At 34.4% G+C, this 20,641-nt stretch overlaps 1 long non-coding RNA gene across 3 annotated transcripts; it reads right to left on the bottom strand.

Annotated features, from left to right (window-relative positions):
- Positions 1-685: 685 nt before the first annotated feature.
- LOC107814716 (uncharacterized) lies at positions 686-10,528 on the bottom strand. Of its 3 annotated transcripts, XR_012698648.1 has the most exons (5): positions 10,345-10,524; positions 8,487-8,950; positions 8,348-8,410; positions 2,071-2,193; positions 686-974 (listed from the first exon to the last, which is right to left on the bottom strand). It is a non-coding gene; the product is annotated as an uncharacterized LOC107814716 (long non-coding RNA). The 3 variants fall into 3 exon arrangements; XR_001654624.2 differs by having other exon boundaries at positions 8,348-8,950; positions 10,345-10,528; XR_001654623.2 differs by lacking the exon at positions 8,348-8,410 and having other exon boundaries at positions 8,681-8,950; positions 10,345-10,500.
- Between the last annotated feature and the right edge of the window lie 10,113 nt (positions 10,529-20,641).

Here is a 20,641-nt window from a genome sequence, read left to right as displayed (position 1 = left end):
TTTAATTTATCCCACAATTTAACAACGTGAAAGACCCTTCAATACACTCACAATTCAAGACTATACGTCAAATCAAGACAGAAATTAAGTACCCAATAGAAAACTCTTGAGTCACAAGTAAACTTTATTCGTCATATTCAACCCATCTAAACACATCCCATAATCACATCATACTTATCATATAGCCATACAACCTCTCATCGAACCATAAATTTTACTCACAGGGACACTACCTGACATATGAATTCAAATGTACAAGTTCACACAACTGAAGCTACCGAGCTTAAGTTGCGATCTAACCCTGGCCTCATGTTCTCCAGACTGGCCCATCACCACAACACAAAATACATATCATGAATCTCGTTCATGGAATCACAAGCCGGTGATGCACAACTGATACCGAGCGCTCACATGCGCACGCGAATGCGTGGAAGAAATTCAAAGAGTTATGTTTCAAGCTGAATCAATTCAGCACGATAGAATACAAGAAAGTGATTTTTTTCCTAAGAGTTTGGCAGCCTCTCGAAGATAAGTACAGACGTCTCCGTACCGATCTGCAAGACTCTACTAAACCTGCTCATGACTCGTGAGACCTATGTTACCTAGAGCTCTGATACCAACTTGTAACGACCCAAAATCTCACATGTCGTGATGGCACCTATCTCAATACTAGGCAAGCCGAAAATCTCAATAAACCACCATATCTTTTAAGTTTGAAAATATAATATCTAAATTCAACGGAAGAAAACTCACAAATACATATATAAACACTCCCAAAATCTGGTGTCACTAGGTACATGAGCATCTAAATGAATACAAGGTCTGACTGATAAAATCACTGTCTAAAAATATAGAACAGTACAATATCTAAAAAGGAAGGAATCAAAGTCTGCGGACGCCAAGCAGCTACCTTGATAATTTCCACATAGTAAATTCTGAAATCTAGCAACTGCCATATTCGGGAGCACCTGGATCTGCACACGAGGTTCAGAGTGTAGTATGAGTACAACCAACTCAATAAGTAACAAGACTAACCTTTGGGCTGAAAGTAGTGACGATCTCCGCAGGTACAGTCCAATATAGAAATAACAATACAAAACTGTAGGCATGCTGTCAAGTTCAACAGTTACTCTTAATACAAATAAAATAGATCAATTCTGAACAATGTGAGGAATATGACATCTCTGTATCTACATGTCAATGTACATGTTGTATTTGATGCACCTTAGTGAAAACTATGTGTACTCACGATCTAAAATACTCAATCACTCAGTACTGTATATGGCCAATCTAGCCCAGGGAAGATCCATCCCAAAATATATATGTATATATATTAACTGACAGTCAGTCACTCAGTACATATATACTTCGGGCAAGATCCATGCCCAGGGAAGATCCATCCCTCAATATAAATGCTTCGAGCAAGATCCATGCCCAGGGAAGATCCATCCATCAATATAAATCAACTGCGCTCACTAGAGGTGTGTGCAGACTCCGGAGGGGCTCCTTCAACCCAAGCGCTATAAATCAATCGCGCTCACTAGGGTGTGTGCAGACTTTCGGCGGGGCTCCTTCAACTCAAGCGCTATATAAAGCCTATATGGCCTACTGCAGGCGGGCAGTCCCGATCCGTATAATAATAAAGCCTATAAGACCTGCTGCAGGCGGGCAGCCCCGTTCCATATAATATATATAAAATGGCCCGTTGCAGCATGCAACTCGATCCCACAAATATCCTCACAATGAATGAATATGACTGAGTGTGAAATGTATATTTTTGAAATAATTAATTCAACAGCAACACGACACCATGGATCCCAAAAATATTGGCACGTAGCCTAAACATGATCTTTAATAAAAGTCTCAGCTCAATTTTCCTAACACGTGAAAAATGTTCAGATAATAACATGATTCTTTAATTTTTACTTCACATGATTTATTCAAATCACAATTTCAATGGTGCACGTCCACACGCTCGTCACCTAGCATGTGCGTCATTTCCAAACAATTCATACAACACGAAATTCAGGGATTTATACCCTCAGAACCAAGTTTAGAAGTGTTACTTACCTCAACCCGTGTAATATTTTATTCCGCTATGCCCTTGCCACGAGAATTGGTCTTCAAAAGCCTCGAATCTTGATGGAGCTCTTTAGTGCTACTAAAACCATCCAATACTCGTACAACATCAATCTACATCAACATAATTCAATTGGACCAATATTAGCAAAACTTTCCAGGTTTTTGGTCGTTTGGCATTTTATAAAACACCTAGAGTGCATAACATTCAACTACCTCTAGTAATGATGTTTCTTCATCCAACAATCCTTCTTTCCCACCAATAAGAGATACTAAACCATCCTTTGTCTACAAATTGCCTTCTTTAGCACCATTACAATCATCAATGAACTCACATTCCCTCAATTGTTACTAATTAATTCATTACAAAAATCTCTACAACACCCAATAATCTAGTTGAAGTATTTATGACTTCCAAGCACCATACAATAAGTGCTAATGATTATTTCTTACTCATATATTCACTAACAATCCATGATTATAGGTTTAAGAGTGAAAGATTACCTCTTAAAGACCAAATAAAGTCAACTTTTGGGGTGTTCTTGAGATTTTGAAGAAATCCTATGGAATCCAATACAAAATCTTATTATAACTAGTGATTGAGAAGTGAAATCATCATTAAAACACTCTTAAAAACTCACCTTAAGTGTGTATTGGAAGCCTAGCCCGGATGGGTGATGGAGAAAAAATCCCTAGTCTTGAAATCCTTTTATTCCTCTCTCCCCGCTCATGTATTAATAGGCCCAGGTACAGTATTTTTCCACTGGTGTTATCCCTCTGCTATAAGGCTTTAGCTTACTGGTTAGCTAAAATCAAATACAGTATTTTTCCACTGGTGCTATCCCTGTGCTATAAGGCTTTAGCTCACTGGTTTGCTAAAATCGGATACAGTATTTTTCCACTGGTGCTATCCTTGTGCTATAAGGCTTTAGCTCACTAGTTTGCTAAAATTTTCAGATTCCCTCTTGTGTTATAGCTGCGCTATGGGGAAATAGCTCACTGTATTTTCTTTAGTCTTATTGCTTTGAAATTAACATTCGAGGGAGAAAGTTCTACAACCTTTCTACTAATTGATCTAACTCAGCACCACAAAATCTTAATTTCCTTAGCAAAAATTATCCGGGATCGTTACACATAATTCAACATCCGGTCAAACTTTTTCAACTTAAGTTCTAAACCTTGGAACTAAGTGTTTCAAATCATTCCAAAACCTTACCGTACTCGAACTAATCACCCCCGACAAGTTACATAATAACTGTAAAGCATAAATTGAGCAGTAAATGGGGGAATGAGGCTATAATACTCAAAAACGACCGGTCGGATCGTTACAAGCAAAAAAACTCATATATATGCATGTCGAAGAAGGAAGAACAGTAAGCTTTAAAATGGTAAATAAAAACAAAAGAAACAGAAAACATTATTCAGTTATTTCAATTTTCATCCATATGTCAAACATATTGCGTAAATTAATGTGCATCCATATGTCAAACATATTGCGTAAATCAACTCATTAGAACCTCATATCTTCTAGTGCTTCTCAAACATTCTTCTTCAACATTTTTTATTCAAGAGTTTCCGGTGCTTCTAAAACACTCATCTTCAACCTTTCTTGAGTATCGAAGTTTGACATTTTTTTTAGTACTAAACCTGTTGAAATATGATTGAACCCTTCAACACTAGACCGGGCGATTACCCTATCATCTCCTCTGCTTTGCTGGATTTTAAGTATACCCAAAACCACAGACCGCAAAACGAATATAACAAAAAACAAAAATATACATATATAAAACAAACAAATATGCACATGAGAACAAAATCAAGCATTAACACATAAAAAATAAAATATAAAAAATAAACGAGAGACCCAAATGGAGAAATAGAAGCAAAAGCTAACCTTTTAAATACATGTTCCACAAACAAGATGGGTGTTCTTGTGCTAAAACTGTGTATGTTCAACTCTGTTTAGTTTAGCAGACGCTATAGAGTAACATGTAAAAGATTCACAAGAAAGCCTTTTGAATGATTTCATCATAAACTATATTGTATGTAGAATGATCGTCATCACTATCTGAGTTTGGCGGCCTAATTAATATCTTGAGACATTTGGAAGCTTTTGCTCTCGACAATGCAACATAAAGCTGATCATGTGAAAACACTGGTTCTCGTAAATATATACCAACAAAATCTAATGTTTGACCTTGTGCTTTATTTAACAAAACACAGTCTTACTGGAAATTATGTTCTTTTAAACTGCACTGGTGATTTTTCATCTTCTGATGACATCAATGGTATTCTCGGAATGAACACATGTGTATTTTTAAAGTCACCGCTTGCAATTTTTGCGCTTATAACATGTGTTTTAAAATCACAACATGTCAACCTTGTGTCATTGCATAAACCTTCACAAGGATTCAAAATTCGAAGTAATATAATTGGATAATTTTCTTTCAAAATTAATCTGTAAGGAGGTAAACCAGCAGGATTTAAAGAATGCAAAAAATCTTCATACTGACTTTGATCATTCGATTCACATGTTTCATCACTTGCAACAAATGTTTTAGCTTCTTTTGGAAATTTGCTTATAAGCATATCATTTATTTCAGTTACAAAATTATTTTTCGTCGTCAAAATAACACGGGAAGTCACTGAAGATGCATCGGAGAAAAAATCATGCATATTAGGAAATGTTGTTTCAAATAATGCATTCAAAGATTCCTGTTCAGTAGTATAAGGGACAATAAATGAATTTGAAATTTCAATTTTGTTTTCAGAAGTAAGAGGTTCTCCATTTCCTATTCTCATCAAATATTCACAAAAGGCCGGATCAGTTTTTGCACGCATGTTTTCTGACAGTTGCAATTTTTTAAGTCGGGGCCAAATGTCAGAATATAATAAACTCTCATGAATAAAATCTTCTCTTTTTCTGTTTCTAACTACTCGTAGAGTTTGTCTAAAACCACCACCAAAGACAACTTTACCATCAAAAAGCATATTAGTATTCAAGAGATCTTTCAAAAGTAGATCAAAAGTTTCAATTATTTTCTTTTTTGCCACCGATACTTCATCCCATACAATTAGTTTTGCATCTCGAATCAAACAGGCAAGTTAACTTTGTTTGCTAATATTGCAACTAAAGTTTTCATCAATGTCAATCTGAATTTTAAAACGGGAATGAGCCGTACGGCCACCGGAAGAATCGAAGCCGCAAAGGTTGTTGTTGCTAGAGCAATAAATCCTTTAGATCGCACAGTAGCTAATAAGGCAAGATATAAAAAAAATTTACATGTTCCTCCAGGTCCGTCAACAAAAAAACCTCCTACTCTGTCTGTCTATAATAACATTGTATGCCATCTGTTGTTTACGGTTCAACTTTTGTCGCAGTAATAGCTCTTCTTCAGTAACGATTATGTTTCTTTCAAAGAATATTTCTCTTGCTTCTTTGGAAGCCTTTGAAGCCTTAAAATTTTCAGGGATAAGTTTATACTCATTAATGTTATGTCCCATCGAATGTAAGATGTCACTGAGACAATCTAAAATTTTATATCGGACACTTTTTGTTCCGATGTCTGGAAAAATTTTGAAGTCTTCAGACATAGTCCTTGAATTTCTCCCACAATTCTCTTGGATTAGCAGGATCACAATATACCAACAATGTAGCAAACAAGCGTCTCAAGCTACATGGCATTTGACAACTCTCAGCTTCTACCATACATTCAGCTAAGTTATTGTCACAATGAAGTAGTCCTCTTTTTTGAGCTGATTCTCTGAATATATCGCAACGTACTTCATTTACAGTTAGTAGGTCTTCATATGATTTTGTTCCTATTATATTCATTATTAATAATCTCAGATAATATCTTTCACCTTCTGTTGGATGACATGTTACAACACATCCAATGACATTACCCTTTGTTCGACGGGTCCACATTTTATATTGTACAGACCATACAAAATATTGTGAAAATTCTTTATACAATAGATTGAGCTTTATTGCATCTTTATTTGTTTTGTTCATAGCAAAAAGTTCTGTTAACATTGTTTTTCTAATCATAGGATTATTCATAATTGAGTTTATACTCGACGCACTCCTAAAAGAAACAAATTGTTGTCCTTCAAGATGTAACTGAAGATGATAAACAGCTGGTGTCATCTCATTAATAGGGAAACCAAATAAACTCCATGTAACCTCAGGTGGTGATACCCATCGAGCAGATTGATATTCTTTTATTTCATCAACTTCAACATTTGCGTCATTGTCATGTATGTGAAATGCGATTTTATCATGACCTTTGCAGATGTATTTATAAATACATTTAACAGCTTTAATATTTGAACAAATTTCAACAATTATATGATAATTGAATTTTTCAAGTAAGAATGGATTATAAAGGACAACCCATGAGTTATCGAAATAGTGATCTTTGACTTTTACAAGTCCCGTATTTCGTCTTCTATAAATTGGGTAAGAATTTTTTCCTTTTGATGTTTGATCAGCAAAGCTTCTTGGATATTTGAATTTGCAATAACCGTTTTTTTCTTTTGCATGCATGAATTTGTAGGATTTAACTTACCACAAGGTCCATGCATCATATGTTGGAGAACAAGTTTATATAAGGTTTCTTCAGCTTTACAATCAGGTAACTCAAACAATATTGTCATAAGATTCGGGAGTAAATAGCTTGTATTCATTGGTAAGTATAATAAGGAAATGCGCATGTGGTAAACCACGTTTTTGAAATTCTACAGTATACATAAAAGCTGCAACTTTTTCCAAAGATATTTCTTTTTAATAAATCTGTTTTCAGTTCTTCTAACTTTGCTCTAAAAACTCGACTAATTAAATCAGGTTTGTTCTGTGCTTCGTCAGTTGATAGCAAGTGCTCTTTTATCACGGGCCAAGATGTGTTACAAGCCATCGTTATGAATAGATCAAGTTTTCTAAATTGTTGTACTAAAGAAATAGCATCCATGTAGCGTCGACGCATGTCTCTTGGTCCTCCAATAAAATAACAGGAAGGAATGTTTGTTTTTCTATATTTGAAGCGTCTCTTTCTCCAAGTCTTAAAACATCAATGAGTCCTTGTAGCATTTCTATTCTAAAGAGATTTAGGTTGAATGAAAAAAAGTTCAATCTCTGTGTTTCAAGTTTTATGTGTTCATCTACTGAATATTGTTGAAATAATCTTCCAGAATGCAAAGTTTCATTTGTTTCATCTTCTCTCATTTGGAATTTATAACAGTAATATTCACGAACAGAGATATTATCTCTTTTTCGTTTTTCTTTTTCAAGATTTTGAGCTTCCATGTCAAGGTATCCATCAACAGAACACATATTTCTAATACTTGGTAATTCTTCGTGTTCACAATAGGCTCGACGTTTAGAAGCATCTTTTGGTTGTATAATTTTATTTAATGCCATAGTGCTATCCACTTTGACCATATGAAAATAATAGTGGGTACTGTAACGGATCATAACATCCGTAATAGTAGTTCACTATTTGAGATCTGTTGCTAAGAGTGTAGATTCGAATATGAAGTGCAGAACTAACTTCAGTGATTTTTTTTCAACCTATATTCCTGCAACTTCTGGTTTAGTAGGAAGATTGTATACACGTTGATACAAACTTGAGTCAGATTCAAGTGCAATATTGTAGTTCCATAGATTTGGAACATCTATTAAGGATTTTAAGAAAATAGAGTATGGATTAGTTCTCAGTATATTCATTAGTTTTTTGACTATTGATTCATGGATTTTTTCAAAGCAAGCCATTCTGTTAGCTAATTTGTTATCGTTGCCGTAGAAGTATAGTTGTAGATTTCTTGCAATTCCACTCGGAGGCAGCAAATCATTTATAAAATGGTACATCTTTCCTTGAACTCTAAATGTATAAATACCATAATTTTTTTTTTTGCTAATTCTTTGTCATAATTTACACCAAGTGATGTAAATGCAAACATATTATTGTATGTTCTGATATATGTTCGAAAATGTTTACATTCTTCGGTAGTCCCTCAATATAAATTTTGTAGTTCAGCAGGCATCATGTGAAACTAACTTGATCGAACCATTGTTACAACAGAATCTAGGCGGTTCATATTCAAATTTTTTTGTACCACAAAATTTACAATTAGGAACAGTCCTCAAGGGAACATAATCAGATTGTAACTAACCTACGTATGTACAACTTTTTTTTTGTTGAGTTATAACCTGTATATTTAAGTATCATTAGCATATACAACACTATCATAATAAAAGATTGGTGCAAACCTTTTTTTCCAACCATTGTTCAGCTCATACTACTGTTTTCATTAGATGCACGTGACGTTGAGCCTAACGCCAAAAAGTAATAAATTAGGAATAAATAAAGACATTATGTAAGAGTCAACGTTGCATCCTTGATACTTGCCTACTTCAAAGGAGTAGAAGGGATAAGTTATAATCTTTTGCTTGTCAAATGTAACTGGTAAAGCATCAACGTGACGCTCGTTGGCTAATAGGGGAAACACAACACACATTTAGCATCATTTAATTATACTCACATGCAAAGAGCGTGAAGGGACATCTCTACCAAAAATAAAATAACAAAGGATGTGTTCTGACCTGTTTTTGAAACAAAAGAAGAGCCCCTAAGAGAAATATTTTATTGCTGAAACTCAGTTGCAGCTGGAGTAACGCCAGGAAAAGCAACATTCTCAGAAAGACTACGCCTTTTTGACTCTTGTCTTTTTGTTCGTTGTTGTAGTAACAGTGCTTCTTTTTTTTCCGCAGATATTAGTCTGTACGTTTCATGTCGCCTAAGTTTCATCTCAGCTTCCGATTTTGCGAAGCAAACATGTTTTTTTTTGTTCAGAACCCATTATTCCTACAAAACTACAATTATAGAAATTAAAACACACGAAGTAAACAGAAATAGTTTGCTGGCAGAGGTAACATCGGAAACGAATAGCATCAGATTAACAAAAGTACTACTGAGACTCAAATATATCTAACTTTTATTTTCTGAGCACTACATACAAGAAAAATTGTAACAGCATCTAATGGTTCCTTAATTGAACCTGTAGATCCTCCTCAATCACGGGAACTACAATAGCTATAAATGGAGAAACTTATACAACTCAACTGCAAGAGTTAGAGAACGTAAACCATATATTCACTATGTTTCTTTAAGAGGGAAATGATATTAATCAATTCCTGTACAAGGTGAATCTTCGGCCTTAACTCTACTGATAATAAGATTGTTGTCACCAACTATACAATATTTACCTTTTTTGTTGTTGTTGTTGTTGTTAATTACAATATTAAGTCACTCAAAAATATTTTCTCTGACATTGAATACCAATAAAAACTGTTTCTGACTTATTCCTGATATCTTGGAAATATACTTGTCAACAGAAACTGAATCAAGAACCTCCAAGTCAATTTTCTGTCCTACTTTTGCGACATAAATTAACAGAGCACATAAACTGAAGAAAATAAATATTACAAACCTTTTAATACGCCACATCCCAAATTACTACTCTGTACTCTTACTTGTCCTAAACCGTGTTCACTTTCCTTTTAAAAAGAAGTTCCTACTCAAGAAAATGAAAGAGCAGGAACAGTTTCCTTTACAAAGCAGTTGCATGGGACCCATTTACTCTATGAAGTACAAGTTTTCTTTTCAAAGGTGTTTGGATTGGAAGACATTTTCAGAAATCAAAACCAAACGAAGTTATTTGGTTTCAAAATCAATTTTTGAGTGAGATTATACTGGGTTGTTGTTGTTGTTGTTGGAAATACAAAGATACGGAAATAAATCTGCTCTGAACAAAAACCAAGAAATAACCCTTTTCTTGCTCAATATAGCATAAACCTGCGCCACTGAATCATTTCTTAAGCGAAGGAAAATCAATCTTGATGACTATTTAAAAAAATACCACTTAAGCTAAAGAAACTTCTTGCAATGTCAGGCGGAGATTTCCTATTCGTGCATCTGCCAAACTTAAACTCCCGTGACATTGTCTAATTGGTCATTGGTCACTAAAGAAGTGCATGAAAGCCCTAACTCAAAATGCAACCAAAGAATGAAACCAGGGAAAACAAAAGACAGGAACATGTATAACAAATCTAATAGAAAACCTGATTGAAGAATTTTGTCAAACACCTTGAGAACAAAATTTATTAACATATTTCACTTTGTCTGCAGGAAAAACAAAAAATACCTAGCATATTATCAAGGATTGAAACAAATCAATACAAAAAACACAAGATGAGAAGAAGATTACCTAGTAGAAAATACCAATAGACAGAGGCGAGAAGCAAGAGAGCACAAATATGAAGCGAAGAGGCGTTTGAAGAAGAGGGCTTTGCAGATGAAGCTTTTCACAAGTATCGGATGCAGTAAAAGAAATCAAACGGTGAGTTGATAGCTATCAAAATTGGGCTACACGTGTTGGGCTGTAAATACAGGCCACGAGATAATTTTGGGCCAGGCAGACATATTGACCAGTAACTGCCCTGGTTATACCCACGTACAGTATAGGAATAGATGCTCATTTTTTTAACTATATACTAATAAGTTTAACTTTGGTGGTACGACAAATGGCACTTTAGTAATACATTTATTGCTTAAGGGCACTTTGGTAATAAGTTATAGTTATTTTTCTACTATATTAGAAGTGTACGAGTACATCGGCCGACATGCCAGTTTAAGCTTTTATATTTTTACCCCTGTTTTTTAATATTTTTACTTTCATTGCCGTCAGAGAAATTTGTAAATAATGAAAATTTCTGGGGCATTTTCAAATCCCACTTATACATATTTTACATGTTGGGTTGATATTAACAGCATTACACGTGAACATTTACCTCTATGGCCACCGCTTAATAATTTACTTTTCTCGCTCTTCGATTGTCTATAATTACCTTGCCTTCTCCTTCTTCATTATTTAACCCTTCATTCTTCGATTTTAAGCTCTTTGTGTTTAGAACTGAACATCAATTTTACTTTAATTGTGAATTGGGGTTTCTACTGCGTGTTTTGATAGATCTTCTTTCTCTGCTTATCTTCAGATTTCTTTCTATCTTAAAGTGATTAATCTGCTCCGTTCTCCCTGTGTACACCCTCTTTGTTTCCACAGCTGAGTTGGTTAGTTTGCACTTTTTACTGTTCTTTGTCTTTATTTTATATTTTGTTGTACCGGTGTATCGGTTATTTATTCGAAAAAATATTTAAAATTATTGTGATTTATGGTTGTTGCTGTGTATTCTTGTTTTTATATGCTTTACCTAATTTTTTAACCTAATTTCTTTGGCTTTTTCCCATGGCTAAGCCTAAAATTCAACTAATCTTTCCCTAATATGCTTCTTCTCCGATCGTTATTTTTCTACTAACAAAACCTTCATCTTTTCCATTCTCTAAGCACCCATCGTTGCTGCTCTTCTCCTTTCATTCTCCAACCGTGGTTGCTTCTTCTCAAGCTCTTTTATTTTATTAATCAGTTTCTCCATTATTTATTCACCGATATGAACTCTTATTTTGGGGATATTCCTTTTTTTACTATGTGTCTTTCCTTTCTGCTTTATCTATTTTTAAGTTTTTGATTTATATTGTCCTTTAATTTACGTAAGGTTTCTCAAAAACTCTATTTGTTTGTGTTTAATTTTCAATATGTTTGATGTTTTTTCAACTGGTTTGCAATTAATATTGAATTTCTCTTATAATATCTACTTCTGTTTTGCTTTCTTTATTTGCCGCCTCATATTTGTAAGGTGGGATGGTTTGTTCTTGCACTTTTACGGATATCAATATGCAGGTTATATTGATAAAATGGAAGAAAGACTTAGTATCAGTGAAATTACACCACTAACTACATAATGGACTTGCAAATAATTGTCCGGGGTGAAAACGTAAGTCAGGTTACAACTATAATTGTAACATAACATCTTCTCACTTGTACTCTTTCAATAATTACTGCATTATTATTCTTAATAACATTGTAGGAGGAATAAATTTGTGTAATACTCTATGGTGACGACATTAGACGATGTGATAAGTTATTCGAACTTTTTGAGACGTATCTGATTTCAACTGCCAAGGTTAGAAATCCGCTGCCTTATTCAATACATATCAGCCAGTTTGAATGGGTCGTCCATAGATTCACTATTGTGGAGTCTATTCCAAAGAATAATGAAAAGGAGGCACTGTTACCTCCTTCGTCGAGACTGAGTACGATTTCGCTCCTCAATGTTGAACAACAGCCTTGCGGTGTTGAATTTGGTATGTTTCAAGTTATCCTATGCTTTATAACAGCTTAATTGCTTGGAACTCATGGTGAATACAAATATTTGTTTTTTGCTTATAACAATAGATCTATTAGCTGTCGTGGCAAACTGTGGGGCAATGCAATACCCTGCTGATCAGACTAACAGATTTCAAGAGGCCATAGTTATGGACAATAGGTGAGTCATTTAATCTTCTATTACATAACAAAATCACTAGCTGACACTTATAAATATAACAACTGCAAGGATTCTCTGTTATTCTCGTGAAACGGATACTACCATAAAATACCATGGTGGTAAGCTTATGAAGTTCCTGTTTCTACATATGGATAATGCTTCCCCGTTGTTTATTAACAAAATTTGCATACACAGTTTCCCGTTTGGCAACAAGATACAACTCGATAATCTTAATCAATCTTCTGTATGTGAAAGCAACTGAATTATGAAATTGGTACAATACAAACTATGCTTAAAATGTACCACATCATTATTTAACTATTGTTACTTCTATGAAAAATAATTGTTTGACATTTTCAGTGCGAATTACGAGGCAAATAAGAACAAACAAATGCTAATCGAATACACAATGAAGAGTTCAACGGAGTTAGCTTCATCAGTTAATCTTGTAGCTGTTGACGATGAAATATTATCTGTTTCAGCTATTGCTATGCAAACCTCCACTGTGAGTTCATTAAATTACAAAAGAAAATGAAAAAATGCCACACCGTGCTCTGTCATTGCATATCTTTTATACAATATGGATAACTGTTCAATATATTCTAATATGCTATTGTTCGTGTTGGCCAGTAACAGTATGGTTTAAACAATATTAGAGTATAAATTCTTGGAATAAACTCTTACGTTAAAGTTCAACTATAAAAAATCTTCATTGAAGTTATATATTGTTTGCTTTACAATTAAATTTATTTTAAAATATTTTTTAAAAGTTTAATCACTATATCACATCCTATTTGTATCCTACGTCATCTTAATATTTGGGAAAGAGGCTGTTGATTCAAATAAATCTATTCTAATATCAAACAGAATAGTTTTCAATTTAGTTTTACATAAAATTAGTTAACTATTTTTTACATTTTACTGTCACAACACACTACTCATGAGGTTTTACTAACTATGCAACTTCGTATTATTTGGTTGCTAAAAATTATATGCAATTAACAATTGATGGTTTAGCAGGTTCCACTACTTATGTTATAAACATAAAGCTAACGACTTGTTTCATCATTTACATTTTGCAGGCGGAAACTTTTTACATCGAAGGAGAAATTTCGCTACCTGACCATTTCCAATAATTTTATCTGCTAGATTGTTCTGAATGTAACCATCTTGTTCGGAGCAAAATAAAAAGAGAGATACAATGCATAAATTGCAAGCTGCAACGAATGTTAATTCCAAGGTAACAATTGCTACTAATAAGATGATGCATTGACAATATTTGATACTGTGTGCCATGCATTCTACCTCAACTAAAATAATTTACAACATACCATATCATAGGTGCCACTTTGAGGTAGAAATTACAGACGAAACTGGCACAACTATAGCAACAGTATCTGAAGGCTTGGCCGAAAGAATGTTGTCAATGAGAGCTGAGCATATATATAATATCGTTAGTGTTAAGGTACATACACGTACAACACTAGAGTTAACATGAGCCAATAAAGTTAATATAATACTCTCATGCTTAACACATAAACGTAAGCTTTGACAAATTAATTATTTTACTATCTCTTTGCAGAATGAGTTATTACCTGTTGCCCATATCAATGGACAACTTGCAGATAAACTGTTCAGAATTTAGCTACAAATGTCATCATCTAGAACACCAGATAAAAATGCAGGTTCTCTGGTCCTTTTATCATAGACTAAAAAACCAACCATGTTTCTACCAGAAGAGTCAACATTTGTGACTGGTGCCGAGGGAACTATGGAAGAAGAGCCAATACTTGTGACTGATGTAAAAGGAACTATGAAACGAAAAAGGGAATCAAGTACTCTACCAAAGCCACACTCAAGGTTAGAAATTCAAATACCATATTTTACCATCTACTATTTTCTTAAAATGAATATTTTATTTGTACAGTTTGTCGAGGCAGTGATGTCTGCTCAGATGGTATGCGATGTACAAATAAATTTTGACAGATTGTACCGATCCTTTAACAAGATTTAGATAGTTGGCCGCCTTAACAAAGTATTCCATATTTTTTGTGTAAATAGTTGTCAATAGTGTGTGCCTATATTTGTAACGGCAATTGGTATTACTTTTTGGATATTGGAGCGGCCTCCAGATGTTGTGCAGTGACATCTTATGATTAGGATGCATGTACATTTTCGAAAGTTTACTACGTTTATCACATGATGTTTTCTTTTATACTACTGATGTCAACTCTTACTATTTAACAAAAGAATTATACATGTATCATTTACATATTTTTAATTTTAGTTCAGTTATAAAAATCGTTGGCAGCGTTTAAACACAATTCATTACCACTAAAATATTGATAAATAAGATTTTTTTCTTAGCTGAAGCATCAGTAAATATTTTAAAGTTTAGGTTATATAAACTACGTCATTGTGCGACGGGCTATGCATGGGCAACGGCCAGCTAGACTATATTAGAAGTGCAAATCAACAGGCGGGACAAGCGATCACTTTTCCTTCGAATTTAGCTACCTTGATCTTTTATTTGTATAATATTTGTGTGTTTGTCAAGGACAAACACTACATTTTCAGACAGAAGCTAAAGGCCAAAGATCTTCAATGCATCTTATGATAACTTATGAAGGAGTAAAGGTAATGTCCATGCCTTTATCTCAGATTTGCTGAGAAAGTAAATTACTTTCTTAAATTATCTTACGACCAAGATTTGTTAGCTATAATTATAATAATATTTATCGGTCTGATAAAAAATTTGTTGAATATCTACGCTATTCAGAAGAAGAACATCGTTTAGGTGGACTCATTTGGTCATTTTTTTTCAATATTGGTAACGTCCCTGTCTTTTATTCTACTATCTCATATACCTATCGATTTCTCTCCGTGATTTTTTGTCTTCTCAATATCAGTTCTTTTACCGACACCTGTATTCTCTTTCAGTTCTCGATTCTCTTAGCAGATTATTTTTTGGGCAATAACAACACTTCTGGTGAGATTTTCTCTGTTACTATACTTCCTTTTCTTTTGGATTGCTTTGCTTCTTGCTTTCTCAGTGGTATTTTGTTAACATTTTGATTACAAAGGGGGTAACCTTCGGTGAATGGCTATGGGTCTCTTTATGTGTGTCCATCTGACTAATTTGTCATGCTAAGAATTTCATGTTTTCTTCATTAATGGTATCTTGGATTTATATTGGTAGCAGTGAAAACTTTTTTAAAGACGGTTCGAACTCTATCTAAGTTGTTCCACCGATAAGAAGCTAAATTTTTTTACAGAAATAGCACACTAGAAGAAAACTCATTAGAACAACTCTCGAATTAGGTTTTCCATTGTTTGGTTATCTTCTAGTAATGACTCTAGCGGAAAAATAAATGATAAAATACGCCTTTTTAATAGTGAGGGGAGAGGGAAACAGATAGATCTACTTTGGTTAAAGGTGAAATGGGTGGCAATATTTTCTTAACCACTCAAACACCACCAAATGAAAAAAGAAAGGAAAAGAAAGAAAGATGCTGCATTATTGAATTATGTGAGGACCCTATGCAATAAACAATATTGTCGATAACTCCAGCTAATTTAATTTAAAATGTCAACCTACAACTTATGACAAATTACATAACTAATTTGTTTTTCTCCTCCTTTTTCTTTCCCTTATGCTTCTTGGAAATAGCTTATTTCTTGTTTATGGGTATCCAATTGTATTAGCTTTAACAGGTGAATGATGCTAATCTTATTGTACAATATTCCACTGAAAATCTGGTCCACGCACAATTTATACAGTTGGATAACGTAACCAGCAACTTAAGAAAGTTCTAACGTTGAGGCGCATGTAAGAATTTCACCCAAACAAGCTCCCAAATATTGGCTCATATTTCGAGTGTCTGTGCCGCCTCTTGGCTCGAATACTTATTTTGTTTCTAAAGCATCGCAGAAGGGTATTATCAAATTCTCTTTCTCCATGACTTTTCTCATCACTATAGTGTTTTATGGATGACTCAAATATCAGAAGGCATTGCTTGTTAAAGATTGCAGGAACTACTTCCTCAAATTATTTATATTAAGCTAGCATAGGAATCTAAATATTGCCATCCGTAGATCTTTGATAAATGAACATCTGCTGCATTTTGCCTATATAAACTGAATGACTTCAGCAATGGTTTATTATTTTCCAGAGAGTACAGCTATTCCACCAAGCTAGCTATACAAAAACAATGTATAAGTTTTTTACATATTGGGCCCGGGCTATCCCTTCTAGTTTTGTAAGACAGCTGGCTTTGCCTCTCAAACCCATTTCTTGGACTTCCACTTTCTTCATTGTTTTCATCGTTCCTTTCCCATTTCTTGACAAACAAAAGCTTCTTCCATATCTCTCAGAGCTCTCTGACAAAAATAATGGAGTCTAAGTCAACAGATTTTTCTACTATCATTTTCTTTCAATTCTCCGCACACTTTCTTCAATTGCACTGTTCTGTTAATTCAGCACATCCTTAATGACTATGCTATTTCCCTTGCTCCCGTGGCTTTGTTTCTGATACTGTTCCAAAATTTCACTCTTTCTGTTTCCAATTTGTATTGGCTTCTACAATATTTTTAATTTGATGGACACACATCTGACTTTTTCATTTTTGATTCATATTTTCTTGGTGTATGCTTAGCATGTATTTTGATTATTTGTTCACATGTCAATATTGAAATTTCTACGTAGATACACATTCTACTACAGCACCGGAAACACTGTATCAAGACGAAAATAATAATGGAGTAGAGATGAACTTTAATGTAGCCAAATTATTTAGACGTTATGCCTGAATATCTAGGTTCCAACCCTTTATCTATAAACCTTGAATTCTGAAATATTGAAATATGGAGATTTTCTTTTTTGTGTTTAGGGTTAGTATGCCAATGTTGATCTATAAGAAGCTTCAGTTTATTTCTGCATTCCTCTTCATAATTTTTCTGGCTATTTCTTTTGTCTTTGTTATACAACTATAGTTTCCTTTCCTTACTTTCTTCAATTGGATGGTGTTGCGAGTATTACTTGAATTTGGAATGTTTAACACCTTGGATCTCTATTATCCTTTACTTATCTCTCTTTCTTCTCCCGGAGACTCAGGTTCATGCCTATTTTACCTCCTCTCTTTTCATTTGGGGTGGGTGTTGGAGTTCACAAAGCTCTAATTTTAAATTGGGTTCATGTCAAACGGTAAATGTTTGAATCTACTTTGTTATCTTGGAATTTGTCGTAGTTTATCTATCAATTTAAGGTCAGTTTGGAAGTTCAATTGAATTGAGAAAAATGGTGATTCTCTATGGCAAGAAATTAGTCTTCCTCTTATAGTAAAAACTTTTTGCAGTCAATCACCTATTTTTTATCTAATGCAGCTGGTAACTCTTGCCCTCTTTTATCAATCATGCTTTAGTATTGCTTGCCCTGTTTGCCTCATAAAAGTAAAAGGATCTAAGTCACCTAATTCCAGCTATGATAAGTAGGCGACTCCCTCAAAGAACTCTCTTGTGCTATAAAATTGCCGACTATGATTTAATCTTCGTAGATGTCATTCAGCTGTCTAGCTTTTTAACTTGATTTCACTAATAATGTACTTCAATTGCTAAGATTTAATTTAATTGAGATCAGTGTTTTAAAAGGCGTAGACGTAAGGCGGGGCGTTTTACATATGCCTCAGCGGGGCGTAAGTCCCATATGTATTTAATTTTTAATATTTTATAAAATAATATAATGACAATTAATATTTATAAACAGGTAAAATTGCATAAATATTGAAAAAAATTATATATATGTGTGCTCCATCCCCACAAAAAACTAATCAAAACAATATATTATACGTTACTTACAAGCACAAGTAATTTGAGTCTAAAAGAATAAAGTTTTCTATATGGAGGGAAAAAAAGGATGATTAACCTGCAATTTGAACTTTGAATTTGCTGCTATGAAGAAAAATATAGTTCTCTTTGTATTTGTAAAAAAAATTAAATATTCATTGCTTTTGGGAGATATTAGCAGACTAGCGGACAAGATAAAAATTTGGGAAAACCATGAATTAGGGCTTAAATCAATTAAAAAAAAAGGTCTTTACTTTTAAATTTAATACTTTTGAGTTCCTTTTTAAACCTTTTGAGTAATTACCAAACTCACTTTTGAGAATTTGGGTATTATATGAAGGATTAATTCAACAAATTTTGTTTTCATTTGAAAAAGTCTCTGGAACTTACTCCTTACTAAAAAAACGCACCCCGAACGCCCGGGCATACGCCCCAAATTGCAGGGCGTACTTCTCTTGAGACTTTCGCCCCACACCATCGCCCCGGGGCGTTTTTGGTACGCCTCGCCCCGGGGCTCGCCCCAAAAACGCCTTTTAAAACAGAGATTTGAGATGAGCATTTGGACAAAGTATGTTTCCTTCCATATTAATTATGTGGAACAAAAGCAAGTCTCTTTAAACTACTAAAGAAATCATGCCTTATTTTTTGGAACTACAATTTGTTAAATTTTTTAGATTTTCTTTCACTTTAAATGTCAAGAACGTTACTTTAGCCTCAATTGAAGAGGAAATGGCTTGTTCTGCTAAAGGGACCTCTATTTTCTCTTAAAGTTACGAGATTTCCCAATGCTACCTTTCAACATTGATGCGTAGAATTTATATTTTGGTCTTAGTAGAAGAGGACAACTCATTCTACTAGAAAGGACCTCAAATTTTTCCCAAGTTCTTACATATTATTTTTAAGAAAGAAGGTTTTTACATATGTCTAATTGCTCAAATTGTGGCTTAGCCTCAGTTGAAGAGGACATAATTGGAAGACATGGTACCTTCTTTTCGGTGCAAAATCTGATTCTACATGAGTACATCTTGATCTAGGCCTCACTGTTGTCATTTCTGGTATTACTTCAGTAATTCAGTTTATGAGATAGCAACGATATTGGTGACTGTATTGTAACGACCCAACCGGTCGTTTTGGGAATTAGCGCTCCGTTCGGCGGCTTAAAGTCTCGAGAAGTTTTGTAATGTGTATTATGACTTGCGTATGTGGTCGAGATTGGTTTTCAGATGATTCAGAATTTAATTGAAAGAACAATTCTTATTTTTGAAGATTAAATGAAAAGAGTTGACCGGAATTTGACTTTTGTGTAGATGACTCCGAAATGACGTTTTGATGATTTCAATAGTTTCGTATGGTGATTTTGGACTTAGGCGTGTGTCCGAATTTGGATTTGGAGGTCCGTAGGGTAATTTGATGCATTTTGGCGAAAATTAAAAAAGTTGAAGTTTTGGAAGGTTGAGAGGTTTGACCGAGAGTTGACTTTGGTGATATTGAGATCAGAATGCGATTCTGAGAGTTGGATTAGCTCTGTTATGTCATTTGGAACTAGCATGCAAAATTTGGCGTCATTCCGGGTTGATTTGATATGTTTCGGCGCGAGTTTTAGAAGTTAGAAGATTTGAAAATTTATAAGTTCGATTCGTTGTGCAATTTATAGTTTTGACATTATTTGATGTGATTTGAGGCCTCGAGTAGGTCCGCGTTGTGTTATAAAACTTGTTGGTACTTTCGGACGGGGTACCGGGGCCTCCGAGTGTGTTTCGAACGGGTTTCGGATCATTTGGATCATGTTGAGAGAAACTGGTTTGGGCAGGGGTCTGGTGTGGTCGCACCTGCAGACCTTGGGCGCAGGTGCGTTGATCGCAGGTGCGGAGGAGAAGGGGCGCAGATGAGGAACAAGGATGGAAGGGGTGGATCGCAGAAGCGGATGTTTTGGGCGTACCTGAGCAATCGTAGGCGCGGGATCGTGAAGCATTGTACGCGATCGCATAAGGTAAAATTTGGGCAAATAGAACTTAAGTTCTGAAAATGGGATTTCGTCCCATTTTCTACCATTTTTGATTTTGAGCTCGGGTAAGACGAAATTTGGGCGATTTTTACGGAAAAACGTTGGGGTAAGTGTTCCTTATCCTATATTGATTATATTTCATGATTCCATACTCATTTACATCATGAATCCGTGAATTTATGGAAGAAAAATCAGATTTTTATAAAATCTTCCAAAAATATAAAATGAAGATTTGAAAGCCAATCCGATGTCGGAATTCGATAATTTTTATATGG

This window comes from Nicotiana tabacum, chromosome 14 (assembly GCF_000715075.1).
Source record: "Nicotiana tabacum cultivar K326 chromosome 14, ASM71507v2, whole genome shotgun sequence".
NCBI classification, from domain to species: domain Eukaryota; kingdom Viridiplantae; phylum Streptophyta; class Magnoliopsida; order Solanales; family Solanaceae; genus Nicotiana; species Nicotiana tabacum.
Note: the sequence above shows the minus strand (reverse complement) of the source record. Positions and strands in the feature narration are given on the sequence as shown.